General features: G+C 38.7%; 1 protein-coding gene and 1 pseudogene across 3 annotated transcripts in view; one reads left to right on the forward strand and one right to left on the reverse strand.

Moving 5' to 3' along the window:
- LOC138145372 (protein FAM9A-like) overlaps positions 1-13,621 on the reverse strand; it is a 650,020-nt gene that overhangs the window by 598,402 nt on the left and 37,997 nt on the right. The gene's annotated exons all lie outside the window — the stretch shown is intronic.
- Positions 2,640-3,386, forward strand: LOC138145329 (adenylate kinase isoenzyme 6 pseudogene; annotated as a pseudogene).

Here is a 13,621-nt window from a genome sequence, read left to right on the forward strand (position 1 = left end):
TGTTAACAAAGACCAAAACCCATTTAAGGACAGCAAGTACACTAGTCTGACTAAAACCAAAGGATTCCATAATGAAGTAGGAGAAAGTAACACACTGAAACAATATTGACCATATTGTTCAAAGCTTTGTATAAAATGTGTAGGAGTTTGATCTTTATTCTGCAATAAAGATCATTAAATGTTTTTGAAAAAGATTAATCTTGCAATAGAATGTGAGATAGATTGAAAGGGGAAAGGCTGGAGGCACAGAAAATAATAAGGCTGCAGCAATATTCCAGGGCCAAGTTGATAAGGATCATTTTTTTTCACAGAAGTATGATTTTATCTGAGAATGTTGACAAGCCAAGAAAACATCTTCCTCTGCATATAGCCTCAAGCAGGTTTGTTGTGATCAAATCTTCTTATGCAATTTCTATTCCTTTTCTCAGTCTGATTAAACATTTTATGTCTGTGGCTCTGTCTACATTTGCAACTGATTCAGCCATTATGCAGGTTAATAATCCAAATTTTTTTCAAATTAAACAATTAACTGTTAGTCGAAATGGTTGGTTGGCACAGTTCCTGCTCATTTAGATGTCCTTAAGCAAAGACCATTGGTCAAGTGAGGTAGGACTAAATGACCTCTGAGATCCCTCCCCACTCTTATATTTTGTGATACTATCACTGATTTTTTTTAACTGGACCTATATTTCAATAATTAAATTGGTGATAATATAGGTAAAGCTCTTTGCAAATTTTAAAAGGCCACATATATGTTAGCTGTGATATGATTAAAAAAATTGCTACAAAATAGTGACCACAGCTGCCACCCACTGGGCCACCAACATTTTTTCTCCTGATTTGGTTGGGGTACTGAAACCCTACAAGTCTAGAATCCTGACAGACATTTTACCTTTCTCTCTTTTCTTCCCTGACCATCTTCTTAGTATCTTAGGTAAACTATATTCCTTTCTCCTCTCTCTTTTCCTCCATTGTTTCTATATTCTCTGCATTCTTCGAAGTTTCCATTAAAGTCCCCAAATGAATGGAAATACTATACTAAAGATACTGGAGTGGACAATCAATTAATCAACAAACACTTATTAAACATGTGATAATCAGTGCACTGGGAACTGGGGAATACAAAGACAAAAATGAAAAAAAGTCCTTTCCCTCAATGAGCTTAAATTCTATCAGCATGCCTATGTATAAGTAAATGTAAAATACTAAATGAATACAAGGTTATTTGGTGGGAGGCATTTACAGAGAGCTAGGTGGTGCATGGGCTGAATTTTGAAAAGAAACTAGGGTAAGGGTGGGGACTCAAAAATATAGAGGTGAAGAGAGAGGACATTCTAGCCATTCAGAGCAGTCTGTACAAAGAAGGAGAGGTAAGAGATGCAACATTGTGTGAGAGGAACAATAAGTAGATCTGTTTGGCTGGAAGGTAGAGTGAGTCATGTCTTTAAAAACAAAAGTCAAAAAAAGTCCCTACCTTTGTGAAGTCAAGCACAAACAGATCCACTTTTGTCATTCATTTTAATGTTCCTGGCAAAATAGCTCCCGATGGGGCTCAAGTCCACTCTTGAGCTATGACTAATTAGAAAGGACAAAAAAAAATTTCCAGATAGCATTACCTTATTCCAAATGTAAACATGGGCTTACATGTTAACTATTGGTCATTCAGTTGTTTTACGATCATGTCTAAGTCTTCCTGACCTCATTTGGGATTTTCATAGCAAAGATACAGAGTGGTTTACCATTTCCTTCTCCATCTCATTTTACAGATAGGAAACTGAGGCAAACAGGGTTAAGTGACCTGACCAGGCTCATATGCTAGAAAGTGTGGGAGCTCAGATTTGAACTCACAAAGATGAGTCTTCCTGATTCCAGGTCCAGCATTTTATCCACTGTGCTACCGGGTGACCAAATATTGATCAGACCAGATGAATTACTGAGAGCAGACAAATTTGTATTGGCAGGCCTTAAAGAGATGAATCAGATAATTTTTTTCAGTAAGTTGAGCCTTCAAATCCATATGAAAACACACAGCCAAGAGGATGCAGTCCTAAGGTCTACAAGTCAGGAATGTTTAAATTCAAATCCTATCTCATACAGTAACTGTGTGACCCTGGGAAAGTCATTCTACCTATCTATAGCTCAGTTTCCTTATCTATAAAATGAGAGGGTTAGACTTTATGACCTCTACAGTCACTCCTAAATCTATTTTTCTGTTTTTAATGAAACTAGCAAATTGTTCGCAAAGTTTCCTAATGGATTCTGATTGCTATATGTGGTTGGTAAACCCACTTCCTATTCTGCTAAATATGTCCACACATACAAAGTATCATCTAGAAATGAATTTGAAAGATCTCTTTATTTCTCTGGAATGGATGTTCAACCTTTTCTTTATCTGCCATCTTTCTATGTTTGATAACCTCTACAAGCATTTATTTCTGGAAGCCATTGCCCAGACCAGTTTAAAGCTTTAATTGGGATTTTTTAATCCTTTGGGGTCTACAATAACTTAACAACAACATTTTCATAGCTGTGATGCAGAGTCCAAATATAATAAGGTTGATTCCTAACATAGGTACACATTATATAAATAGCGATATATAATGAACCAGATCACATCAGAAATTGAGAGTTATGCTCTGCCTGCTGCTCCCTCGTGGGGAGCAGGCGAGCGGGGCGGAGCCGACGCCACCGCGACCATGAGGCTGCCCAACATCCTGCTCACTAGTACACCAGGGGTTGGAAAGACCACACTAGGTAAAGAACTTGCAACAAGAACAGGACTGACATACGTTAATGTGGGCGAGTTAGCACAAGAAGGACAGTTATATGATGGCTTTGATGAAGAATATGAATGTCCCATTTTGGATGAAGATAGAGTAGTTGATGAGTTAGAAAATAAAATGAAAGAAGGGGGAGTTATTGTTGATTACCATGGCTGTGACTTCTTCCCTGAACGATGGTTTCATATCATTTTTGTACTTCAACCAGATAATTCTGTATTATATACAAGACTTGAAAAGAGGGGATACAGTATAAAGAAACTACAGGACAATGCTCAGTGTGAAATTTTCCAAATTCTTTATGAAGAAGCCATGGCCTCCTACAACCATGAAATAGCACACTGCTGCCCAGCAATGTACCAGAAGAATTAGAGAATAATTTAGATCAGATAATGAAATGGATTGAGCAATGGATAAAAGATAATAATTGAACTTTGAGGCAAAAGCATGGACTTTCAAGGTTTTCCACATGGTGGTTAAAGCTTTTCTTGATGAATTCTCCTTCCCCATGCAGTAGAAATTAAGACAACATGCACAAAATTTTATTATCCAGGATTGTGTTGTAGAAGTAGCAGGTGGACAATATATAAAGTTGAGATATGACTAAAAAAAAAAAAAGAAATTGAGAGTTATCCAGATGGCAATTCTACCTTAAGAATGAAGGTAGAGCTTATAGACTTTGGAACCACCTGTTGCATTTTCCTAAGTAAAATTCATTGGGCAAAAAAATGAAGATGATGACATATATTTTCAATGTCTGGTCTTCTGCCAGAAAGATTTTTGGAATGAATTTATCTATTTATTTTTTTAATGATTATAAGGATTTTTTATAAATCTTTTATTTGTGATTTTCTTAGGAAACTGTTTAAAATAAAAAGTCACTGAAAATGTAGTTTAAAGTCAAAAGCAAAATTTGATGAACTGATGAAGATATCAAGATGAAACACTTCATAAAATCAAGTTAATAAGCATTTATTAAACACCTACTATGTACTGGGCCCATGGCTAACCACTAGGTCCCTATCCTTAAGGAGTTCAGTCTAAAGGGAGACACATGCAAACAACTATGTGTCAAACAAAATATACACAAGATGAATTAGAAATATTCCCAGAGAGAAACCATTTAGGAAGACTGGGAAAGGCTTCTCACAAAAGGTGGGATTTTAACTGAGACAAATAAAATCAGGAAAGCTAGGAGGTGGATGTGAGGGAGAGGAGAATTCGCAACATGGAGAGTAGCCAGTTAAAATGTACAAAGGAACAGCAAGGAGTCCCTTGTTATTAGATCATAGGATATGTGGAGATTAGTATAACATAAGAAGACTGGAAAAGTAGAAAGGGGACAGATTAAGAAAGACTTTAAAACCCAGTGGATTTCAGGGGCGGCCAGGTGGCTCAGCGAGTAAAAGCACCGGCTCCAGTGTCGGGATGATCTGGAGATCAAATCCGGGGCTCAGACACTCAGCACCATACCCAGAAATAACCGGCCATGTAACCTTGAGCAAGTTACTTAACCCTGATTGCTTAAAAAAAAAATGGCAGTGGATTTTACATTCTGTCCTGGAGGATATGCAGAACCACTGAAGTTTATTGAAATCAGAAGTGACATAGTCAGATCTGTACTTTAAGATCACTTTGAAAATTCCATGGATGTTAGAGTGGGATAGGGGGAAACTCAGGGCAGAGAGTTATTGCAATAGTCTAGGTATGAGGTGATGAGGGCCTGAACCAGGGTGGTGGCTTATCAGAGAAGAGATTTCCAGTCAAATCAAGCTAAGCAATTAGAATGTTTATCATGGATTCAAATCCTGGCTTTGCCACCTAATAACTGTATGACCTCACATAAACTATTGAATCTCAGTTTCAACATCTGTAAAATCAGCAGCAGCAGTGTAGTTAGTACTTATATAATGCCTACTATGTGCCAGGCACTATTCTAAGGGATTTACAAACATTATCTCATTTTAATTTCACAACTGCCTTTGGAGGTAGGTGCTATTATTATCCCCATTTTACAGTTGAGGAAATTAAGGCAAAAAAAACTATTTCTGTGACCTCGTAAGTAATGTTTATTAAGTGCTTACTGTTAAGACACACTATAAATGGGAATTATTATCACTGGATTGTAGAACCATTTTGCTAAAAATGTTGCATTGACATTGAAAGAACCCCACATCTGCCACCTGAGCCCAGTTAGATCCTACCACATCTCTAAAAGTCTGAAGCAGTCCAAGAGTTTCCCAGACACTAGGCCTCTCAGATAGAATTGCAATGGCACTGAGACAAATGTTGATGGTAGGAATGCAGATCCAAATGGTCATAATGGGATCCAGCGAATGTTAGAAGAGGAAGGTGCTTCTTCTGGTAATGCCACCATACATGGTATTACTAAAGTTGCATTGTTTGAAAATTATTATGTAACATAAAAACTTTACTAGGAGTGCCAGGAGTCTCCAGATTCTTTTGGTATCACATGTGAATTTTAAAAGGAAGAAATAACGCCTCCTTTGTGAAGGTTCTGGATACCCAGGTATGAGTCTTTTGAATGAAGTATTCATGAGGTAACCAAAGATTAGGTAGAGGCACAGTTGTTTCTGGGCAATTAAGTGGCACAGTAGAAAAAGTGCAGGCCTGGAGTCAGGAAGGCTCATTTTGTGAGTTCAAATCTGGCCTCAGACACTTACTAGCTATGTGACCCTGGGCCAGTCACTTGACCCTGTTTGTCTCAGTTTTCTCAACTGTAAAATGAGCTGGAGAAGGAAATGGTAAAGCACGCCAGAGTCTTTGCGGAGAAAACTCCAAATGACATCACAAAGAGTTGAACACAACTGAGATGACTAAATAAGTCATTCCCTCTTTTGTTGTATTCTCCACTTGAAGTTCAATTTTTAAGAACACCAGCTCCTGAGATGTGCACTCAAATTGCTTAGAAGAGCATCAGAGCCATAATTAACAATATTTGCACTTATGACATTTGTCATAAACCAAGTTCTTTTTGTGTGCCAGACTTGGCCCAGGCAAGTCCAATGGTTTAAGTTGAAGTACAATTAGACACTTGTAATTTAAGAACATTTCTTCATTTTTCACCTGGCTGCACTACTTTGGGACTTCTCTGACTTTTTCATCGTGCCCCCAGCGAGGTACCTTCCGTGGTTCACATCCTTCATTTAAAGTTCCTTTTGTATATTGTTTGACACCATTAGGTTGTATTCTCCCTGAGGACAGGATTGTCTCTTTTTTCCTCATTTGTATCTCCAGCACTCGGCATAGTTTAGCACATAGTAGGCAGCTAATAAATATTTATTGACTGACTGATACTAATAAACTAACATTTAATAGAAAGAAGTTTAATTAACAATAACATGAAAAGGACTTCCAATAAGGATACAGTTGGATAGAGTTTCCCTGCTTCTGCATTTGTCATGATGCCACACCTGGACAGAAACACATGTCAAGCCTGAGGTGTCCCTAAATCTTTGTGGCCTGGGCTTCTGTATGGGTGACCAAGAATATCATGTCACCAATCTGAGCCTTAGTTCTTTGGTCCAAGAAAGTCCTAAAGACAGTTTCATTGCCTTTTATGGGTAAAATAGCTTAGCGTATGTGGCATGGATCTTAGGAGATACTGCTCCAACCATAACACTCAAATAAAATGTTAATTAAATTATTTTGAGGAATGACAATGATCTGTGTAGGTCACAAGGCTATGTGGGGGGGGGGGGTAGAAAGGAGGGTAATGAAGCTGTTCTGAGTTCACCTGGGTTATGGAATTGGGGAGGAGAGTATCTGGTTACTCACTATTTAAGCTAATCTTCCTAAAAGGTTTTAAGCTAAGTTTTTATGCTTCTGAAGGACTGCAGGTGATAACAATGATAATAAATGGGCAGTTAGGGTCTGGAGTCAGGAAGATACAATAACAATACTAGCTGACACTGTGTGCTTGGCACTATGCTAAGTGCTTTTACAAATATTCCATGCATTCTTTACCCATTGATCCAGCAATACCACTACTAGGTCTGTATCTCAAACAGGTCATAAAAAAGGGAGAAGGACCCACATATACAAAAATATTCATAGTAGTTCTTTTCATGATGGCAAAGAATTGGAAATTGAAGGGATGCCCATCAATTGGGGAATGGCTGAACAAGTTGTGGTATGTGAATGTAGTGGAATACTATAAGAAATAAAGAACAGAAGGATTTCAGAAAGACTTATATGAACAGATTCAAAGTGAAATGAACAGAATCAGGAGAACATTGTACACATTAACAGCAACATTGTGTGATGATCAGCTGTGATAAACTTAGCTATTCTCAGCTATGCAATGATCCAATACAATTCCAAAAGACTAATGATGAAAATGCTACCCACATCCAGAAAAAGAACTTAAGAAGTTTGTATGCAGATCGAAGTGTACTATTTTCACTTTATTTTTCTCATATTTTTTTTCTTTTTGTTCTTCTTTCTGTTTCTTCTTTCACAACATGACAAATATGGAAATGTTTTACATGATCACACACAAATAACCTATATGAAATTGCTTACCATCTTAGGGAGGAGGGAGGAGAGTGAAAAAGGGAGAAAGAAAATTTGGAACTCAAAATTTTATCCAAAAATGAACATTAAAGATTGTCTTTGGGGAAGCTAGGAATAAAGCGCCGGTCCCAGAATCAGGAGGACCTGAGTTCGGTTCCATCCTCAGACACCTAACACCCACACAAAAGAAAACTAGCCGTGTAACCTTGGGCAAGTTACTTAACCCCAATTGCCCTCCAAAAAGCAAAAAAAAAAAAAGATTGTCTTTACATGTGATTGGAAAAATATTATGCAAAAGCATGTAAGTGGGAGACAGAACACAAAGTTCAAGGAAACGCAAATAGGATAGTTTGGTTGGAAAATAACATGTGAATGGGAATCATGTAAAATAAGTAGGGAGTTGTAGATAGGAACCATATCATAAAAGACTTTAAATGCCAAATTGAGGAGTTTGTACTTTATCCAAGAATCCGTAGGGAACCCCTGAAGAATCTTGAGGAGTGATATGGTCAGACCTATGCTTTAGGAAAATTATCTGCATAGCTGCATGGGGGGGAAAATTGGAAAGGGAGGAAGTAGAAAAAAAAAGACCAATTAGGAGGCAATGGCAACAGGACAGGCAAGAGGTGCTAAGGGTCTATACCAGGGTAGTTGCATTATGAGTGAAGAAAAGTGGATGTGATATGAGAAAATCTGAGAAAGCAGTCAGCAAGTCTGGACAACTGATGAGCTATAAGGGGAGAGGGGCAGGGAAGAATTGAAAATAAACTCAAGACTCCATGAGCACTATTTGGTTGGCTAAAAGAAAATAGAGGCCAAAACTAGGATTGTCATCTAAACGTACCAACATGGAAAAAAAAGAACTGATGTGGAAGAACATCAGGCAGTGTCCTCTATTTGGCCATTAGAAGATAAGGAAAGTTGCCATTTCAGTTAATATTGCCGTCCAATGTTCCTGTGCCTATTTCTTCTCTCCTTTAAAACTACTTCATGCCCATGTCTCTAATTCTCCATGAGACTCCAGGGAATGGTTCACAGTCACTTCCTAATTGCTTTGCCCCAGTCCATCTCTTGGAGGCCCATACAGAGTATAATTAAAGGCATACATGAACAAGACAAAAACAGAAAAAGAACATTTTCTTAGCATGTGAGAACATTTTCCCTCACCACTAAGAAAGTTTGTCCAAGCCATTAAAACACATTTATGATGCCTCCAGAGAGGCATCGTTCCATACAATGCCAACTGCCAACCAAGTGCCACACACAGAGCAGGAAAGCTAGCCTAGCTGAAGCAGCAGGGCACCCTAAGGGAGAAACAGGATGTAGCATGTGCCAGGCAAATCAAACCACCATTACCACCTGACTACCGTCCAAATCCACCCAGACCCTGATGGAAAAAAGCCCAGCACCCTGGACCTTTCAAAGAGCAGTGCTTCCAGCCTGGTTCATTAGCCGTCATCCTGGGAAGCAATCCCTGTGGGTATCCAGCCCAGCAACTGCTCCTGCAGGGGTATGGCCATGGCTGCTGAAGATCTAGAAAGGAGAGGTCTTGCCACCAAAGTCCTTGGTAATGTCAAATGCCTCATTATAAGAACTGATATGATATTATCAATAGAAATGACTTTAAAGAAGAAGCATTGCCATCCATTTTGCTGTTCTACCCTAAGGACCACAGAACCTTTCCATCTGACTTATGGCTGAAATCTTCCATGTACATTGTCTCCTCCATTAGAATGTGAGCTCAGGGACAATATTATGTTACTTTTCTATTTGTGCCCACAGACTTTAGTGACGAGGTAGAAAAGAGTGCTTGAGGCCGATGGAGCGAGCAGAGAGTGAAATAGGAGAAAAGACGCAGGATATGACCAAGCAGAAAAGTGATCCAAGAAGACTAGGCCCTGAAGCACCCATTGTGGACTTACCTGTGTGCTTTCACAAAACACCCTCAATTCCAGAACAACTCTTCTCCTCCCCTTTGCTCTTCCCTTTGCTTATCGCCTCAGGACTACCTGATATCGCAGGCATTTTAGAGCCATACCTGCTCCTCCCATTCTCTTGCCCCCTTCCCCCATTCCATAAAATTGTATTGAAACCATCCCCTTAACCTGGCTAACCACCTCTTGCCTTCTATGGGAAGCAGGGGCCGCTCTGTTCCCTTAGGATGCCTATACTCTGCCTCCCACAAGGAGTAAAGCCCACTGGGGCTCTAAGTAGGCCCACTTGGGTGCATCAACCCAATAAATGCCTTTCTTTAACTTGAAAACTGTCCAAGTGAATTCTTTCAGGACACTAGGCATTTCAGTTAGTACCCCAACATTCTTGGGGTGATCTCATCACCAATGGCTACAGAGAAGGTCTAAGTGAATTCTTTCACACTTGAACTGCTTTCCCAAACTCTGACCTCAACATTAGCACCATGTTTTATACTGAGTTAGTGGTTAATAAATGATTCATTCATTCATTCATTCATTCATTCATTCATATGTGGCAGCCCTGGAGTCAGGAAGGCTTGAATTCAAGTTCTGACCCTGAAACATGCTGGCTGTGGGACTACAGCAAGTTTCTTAACCTTTATTTCAGTGACCACAGCTCATTCATTCAACAAGAATGTATCAAATGCAACTACATACCCAGCACTGTTGGTGCCAGACATGAAAAAAAGGCAAAACAGTCTCTAAGACTAATAGTTAAGGATGAATTACTGACCTGCTTTAGTAGAAGGAGTTTCCATATTTAGAATTACTTAGACTAATAAAATCCCAAGTCCAAACCTAAAAAACTAAACTAAACATCTTGCCTTTAACCTAGTAACTAACTAAAAAGAAAAATACAAAACTCCTAAATCTAAAGGAATTCCATCATCTTCTTATTGATTATTCATTTTTTTAAAAAGCATTGTTAGACACATAAAGAACAAAAATGCAAACACATGTAAAAGGCTGTTGATTAAAAACATATTTTGTGTGTCTTTGAGCACAGTTTATAACCAGGAGCCTATAAAAGAATGATAAAGACAAATCTTGGTTCTTTATTGTTGTTAACAAGTCTTTCTATTTCCATTCAATCACAAAACAGGACTGATTCTGCAGAGCCAAGGCTTAATGGAAAGTGTCCCCAAGGCTGGGGTGGGGTGTCTAGAGACCTGAGTTCTAATTCTGACTTTGTCACCAACCATCTGTATGACCCCTTTTAAATGCCTTCAACATTCTGGATTTCACTTTTCTTACCTGTCAAATGCTAGCATCTCTTCAATTTTTTCTAGCTTTGATACCATCTAACTCCTTGGAATCACTGCTACAGAAAAGTTCCCCTAGAGGAAGCAAGCAACTATAATGGAAAGAGCAGTGAATTTGGAATTGGGTCTGTACCCCCCAAAAAAAATAAAAGAAAGAAGATAAAGACACATATGTATAAAAATATGTGTGTTAGTTCTGTTTCATGGTGGAAAAAACTAGAGACTAAGGAAGTGCCCATCAACTGGGAAAGGTTAGACCAATTATGATATATGAATGCAATGGAATACTATTGTACCATAAGAAATGCCAAAAAGAGATGGTTCCAGAAAAAGTGGAACTAGGAGAGATGGTTAGAAAAGTTTTGTAGGTATAGCAGACTCAAGGAAAAGTTTCATTTTTGTTGTTTGATTTATTTACAATAAGGAAGAATCCATCATGTTTATAAGCTAAGGACAAGGCCCAAATAAAGGGATTGAAGATGTATGAAAAGAGATGTGTAGCATCAAAAAGAGGGCACAGCAGTTAAGTCATAGAGGAAACAGGAAGAGATAAGATTAACAATATGATTCCCCCATTTTTCACAGTTAAGGAAACGAAGGTCTGGGGAGGTTAAAGGACTTTCCCAAAGTGATTCAGATAGTGAGCATCAGAGGCTCTTGAGAAGATAAAATGACAAAATGGCTATAAATCTGGGAAGAAATCCAACGAGACTCCATGATAGCTTTCTATCTGGTTTTGGCCTTCAGAGCCTGGAAGTCAGGTCAAGTCAATAAGCATTTATTAACTGCTTACTATGTGCCAGTTACCATAGTTAAGTGTGAAGTTGAAGACAGTTCTTGCCCTCATGGAGCTTCTGTTCTATCAAGAGAGATGACATGTAAACAGCTAGGTAGTTACAAAATATAGAGAGTACATAGAAGATACTCTGAGATGGGACAAGAGAACTTCAGAAGTCTAGAAGCCAGGAAATTACATGCAGTTGGTATTAAAAGCTCCAAGCAACACAGATATGTATGAGATGAAATACTGCCAGTGGCATCCTGACAGCATGCCTGGTAGCTGAAGTGTACCATCTGAGCAATATTCATCCAGACAAATTTTCATATAGTAATAATAAAAGTTCTTTTAGAACATGCTAAAGTTTTTGTAATTCCCAAGTGAAATGCCAAGCCTTTAAAAAATGATTTAAATGTTAGCAACACATTTTTAGCTTTTGTATGAACCCAGAGTATTCATGTCAAGAAAATAAGATCCCAGATGATTCCTCACACGAAGCCCAAAATTAGTGGCTGGATGAAGGAAAACTTGTTTTCCAGATGTAAAGTTAACTTTGGAAGCCAGAATTGCTATATGTCCCGGCTCCATGTAGCAAGGTCCCTTAGGTAGAATCTACAAGATTCCTGTTTCTCCTTCCCTTTCCAAGTCACTGCATGCACATTGATATATACCCTGGGTAGGTACCTAAGCTTGGTCTAGTGTATTCTGTATTGACTACTAAAATTTTTCTAAAGCTAAACCTCAACAACCATGTGAAATTATGTGTGTATACACACACACACACACACACACACACACACACACACACGTGCATACAGCAAAAGTTAATTGAATGTTCTTGGCAAAAAGAAACATTGAGTCTCTCCCCCAGGTTTATTATAACCCAAATACTCTACAGTAATTATGAAAAAGCAGCATCTAAAGAGCATGGACTATTTGAAGTAGATGTTAGTTTGAAGTCCTTAAAATGAAATTTTTGTTTAAAAGGTCCATCTTCCTTTAAAAAGGTTCCCCTTCCCTATAAATAGCCAGACCAGACTGGAGGCACAGTTCTCAGTTGATGCTGAACACTGGTCAATTCTCCATCAGCAGCTTCATGCAATTCCTTTTGATCTCTGTTCTCTGGAGCCCTGGACACCTGTGAGGCAGACCCACAGACCAAAGCAAACCTCATAAATGAAAGGCAAATGTGGCTGGAATCAGTGCTCACAAGTTACAACACATGTGGAGTAAGTGCTTTCTGGTTAACTGTGCCTGGACCTCTTTTTATACTCTATCTTTAAAGAGCACTGTGCTGGATGGAGCCCACTTGTAATTCTGCTAAGAGGTTTTGTGTGTGTGAGTGAGTGAGTGTGTTTTTAGGGTTTGGTTTTTGGTTTTTTTGTGTTTTTTTTTCCTGGCAGTCTACTACAGGAAGGATAGAAGAACACTAATTTATTCTCTAGTTCAGAGATTGTAATCTGTCTCTTTACGCTTCACTCCTACTTTTCTGCCAAATCTTCTGGCAATAGAAACATTACTATAATGGGCACATGGAAACTTGCTAGGGAAGGTGGGGTTTTACTGCTATTTATTTTAATGCATTTCCTCTTATCAAAGTCCTCAGTAACTGAAAATGAGCAACTATTCTCTCTATCTCATTTTTTGGGTCTTGCTCCATGCCAAAGAATTCATGTGAAAAAAAAAAATAAAAATGAGATGTCTAACAAGGCCACATAACAGATGAATCATAGAATTAATCACAGAGGCCCAAAGTTGGAAAGAATCTGAGAGGTTGTTTAGCCCTGCCAGTACATGAACAGGAATCCCCTCTACAAAATAACCCACCAAGTGGTCATACAATCTCAAGGGATCGTAGATTTAGGGCTGAAGGGATTTTGGAGGTCATCTGGTCCACGTCCCTCATTTTCCCCAGAGACAGAAGTTGTTAAGGGATCCTAGCTCTGCAGCTAGAAGAGACCTCAAAGAACAATCATTTTATAGGTCAGTCCATTTTAAAGATGAGAAAACCAAGGTACAGAGAATTTATGTGACTTGACCAAGGTCACATCCATAGTAAATAAAATCATAGGGTCATAGATGAAGACCAAGAAATCTTGAACCTTGGAGATCATCTAGTCCAACCCCATCATTTTGCAAATGAAGATATTGCCCAGGGTTAGGTGACACAGGTAATATTTAGCAGAGTTAAGAGACCTCTAAATCCTCAATGATTTTTCCGTTTTGCTCCAGTGGCATTCTCGCTTGAAGATCTCTCTCCATGGAGAACTCACTACTTGCCATGGTTCTTGA

This window comes from Petaurus breviceps, unplaced genomic scaffold (genome assembly GCF_028583685.1).
Source record: "Petaurus breviceps papuanus isolate PSGF00001 unplaced genomic scaffold, PetGlider_PUasm1.0 90734, whole genome shotgun sequence".
Classification (NCBI taxonomy): Eukaryota; Metazoa; Chordata; class Mammalia; order Diprotodontia; family Petauridae; genus Petaurus; species Petaurus breviceps.